We start from the raw sequence: 3,344 nt of genomic DNA on the forward strand, positions 1-3,344 counted from the left end.
AAATTCAAGCTTTTAACATGCATTTGATTTTCAATTAGGAGTCGCCACTAATCAATTTATGGTAGGTCGATTAGACACCTAAGTAAAATAATAGGAGAATTATTTTACTTCTACGAACCAGAGATTATGGGTACGGGGATTTGGTTACACTAGATTTCTCTAATGCCCTTTCGGTACCATTCTTTTTAATTTTGAAAAATGTTTGGCAGGCAGCTTGAATTGATTTTAAGCTATCTCACTAACATGTGAGGTGTTCATGCAGGTGCGCAAGCCACCAATTTAACACCCAAGAAAGTAATTAAATAATGCAGGACTTACCTCAAAGCAACGAAAGCATCTGCGGTGTTAAATTGAAATCCACATCGCAACCCTAGATATGGTTTCTAATTAACACGTAATTTTTCTTTTTGTTTTCACTTAATTAATGAAAATCATGCAATATGCAATGCATGCCACTAATTTAACATGAAATGATATGACATGGCAACATGACTTAGATATATGACCTAAGCAATATGACATAACTAAGCATGTAATATATTCTAAGCATGAGATGATTTATTCTAAATAATTTTTTTGTATTTTCTATGAGATTCGAAATTTAAGAAATGCAACATTTAAATATGCAATCTAAATTAATCTAATGACCTAATTCTAATGACGGGCAATTTCTAATTAAATGCACCTAACAAAAATCACTAAATGACGTGCATTGTATGAAACTAATTCTATATGACGTGCACATGATTTTTATTTTCCTAATAAGCATGCAACCTATTTAGGAGAAATTATCTAAACCTATAATATGCAGTCTTAGCATGCAATGACGTGCAAAGAATGCTCTAATTTATCCTAAGACAAATTTTATTAAATTTCAAATGATCTATAGCTAGATTAAGATTCTATCTAATTTAAACTAGGGATTAAGTCATATTAAATCCTAATTTAAACTAAGACATTATCTAAATCTAAAATGCCATTTATCTTTAAAAATATGATCTAAATTTAAAATGAAGCATGCAATTCTAATCTAATATGCACAATGATTTTTTTATGGTTTTTTTAATTAATTTCGAAATTAAAGCTAACACATAATTAACATGCAATTCAAATAAAAAACTAACAACCTAAATGAATGCACTTTCTTTTTTTGGATTTTTTATTTAAAAATTCATAATAAGATTGCAATCCTAAATATGCAAGATGACAACAAACCAAATCCTAATTAAGATTTTTTTGATTTTTTATTTTTACGAAAATAAGATTTGACTCAACCAACTTAACGATAGCAAATCAAATAAAAGATAAGATTGATATCCAAAAATTGGCGAACCATATCTCGCGCATGAGATCGGGTAGACCAATTTTAATTTTAAATCGCGAATCAAATCTCGGGCTTGAGATTGGATTGTCGATTTTTATAAGGGATTGCAAGTCGGATTTCGGGCGTGAAAATCGAACTGTCAATCCCTAACCTGAGGGACTTTCATATTGGGATCTCAATCACATATTTAAAGGAACAATTTCACTAAAGAGATAAAATAGCAAAAATAATAAAACAAAAATAAGATAAAGAAAATACCTAAATTTTCTTTTGCTTTTCTCTTTTTCCTTTTCTTTTTTTTTTTTTTCTAAAAAAGAAAAAGAAAATAAAGCTGGTGGCCGGTCCGGCGAGGGGGAATCACCGGCTAGGGTTCCGGCGAAGCTCCGGAGCGGCGTGTCGCGGCGAGGCGGGGGAGCGTCGCGGTCCGCTCGGGGCGGAGGCGAAGCGGAGGCGGCATCGGGCGGCACGGGCTGCGTCGCGGGGCTGCGTCGGGCGCTCGGATCACGGGCTTCACCCGGCGGGGGCCTGCGGGACGGCGGGAGGCCTGCTGGTGGCTGCGATGAGGAGCTCCGCGGGTTCGGGCGATCAAGCTCGGATCGGCAGCGGTTTCGGGAGGCTCGGAGCCGACGCGGTGCGGCGGTGGGCGGATCTGCTCGGGTTTTCGTCTCCGAACAGCGGGTGGATCGCGGGTCTTTGGCTCCAAGCGGCGGGCGTCGCGATTCGGGCGCGGAAAGGCGTTGGCGGCAACGGGTCACCGAAATCGTGGGTTAGCACGGCACGAACGGGAGAGCTCGGGCGGACAACGGGGCTTCGAGCGAGGTGGCCGCGGGCTGGCCTCGACTTCCGGCCCGGCGTCGATGTGGCAAGACCGCTGGCCCGGCGGGCAACGTCGGTCGCCGATCGGGATCTTTGGCGAAGCGGTGGGTGCGGGGTCTTCACGGATGGAAGTTGCGAGCTGCGGCGCGGCAGTGAAGAGGTTCGGCGTCCGGCGGGCTTCGTGTCGCGACGGCGAGGCGAGAGCCGGGCGCTCGGGTTGCGAAGCGGGCGGTGTCGCGTGGGCGCGGAGGTGCTTCGGTGCGAGTTGCGGGAGCGGTGATTGGGGCGGAGGTGCTTTGGGGAAGATGATGAACAGTGAAGGTCAAATCAACCTTTTACTTGTTTCGCCGCTTTCCCCTTCAAACTCCTTCTCTCTTTTACTTTTTTTCTTTTCTGAATTTTTTTCTCCAGAGAAGCCCCCCCTCCTAATCTCTCCGTACACGATTGCTTTTATAGGTAAAAATAGGTAATCTTCGTAGAATATTTTATCTCGTTTTTTTCAATATGCACGAAGATAATCTATAACCTCCCGATCACCCAAATCCTTATCTCAAAAATATTCTCCCCGATTTCATCATCTATTGATAAAAATAAGATTACAATGCGATTTTTTAATTTAAAAAAAAAACATAATATCGCATCGATCTTAATTTTTCGCAAGATAATCAATTAAAAATAACGACGGGCTTTGGTTAATTTTATCCTTTCATGGGCCTAGCCCGGCCTATTAATTTAAAATTCAAAACCACCAATTCGACCCATTCGCCACCGGTCCAATAGATAAAATGCAAATTAAAATAAAATGCACCTAAAACTATATGCTATGCAATTAATTAATTAACCAATATTTTTTTAGGGGTTAAAATTAATCCCTAATTCTTAATGTGATAAATGATTAAATAGGTCGCCAAAATTTAGGTGTCAACAGTTGCCCCTCTTTGAAGGTGAGCTCGTAAAGGTTGCATTCAAAGATAAATTGAGACCTAAATTTTGATCATGCACATGCAATGAATGATTTTTTGTTGGAACATGAATTCCATTTTTAATGCAACTTATGTGATGCATGGAAATGCAAATGCAAATGATAAATGAACCTACCTGAAATAACTTACCTTCGAGGAGGATAGAGTAATTCGAGGTAGTGGGTGTTACTTGTCCAGACCCGTACCATTCTACGGTCGCCTAGAATAGTAACATGGCTTTG

Source organism: Eucalyptus grandis, chromosome 3, assembly GCF_016545825.1.
Source record: "Eucalyptus grandis isolate ANBG69807.140 chromosome 3, ASM1654582v1, whole genome shotgun sequence".
NCBI lineage: Eukaryota > Viridiplantae > Streptophyta > Magnoliopsida > Myrtales > Myrtaceae > Eucalyptus > Eucalyptus grandis.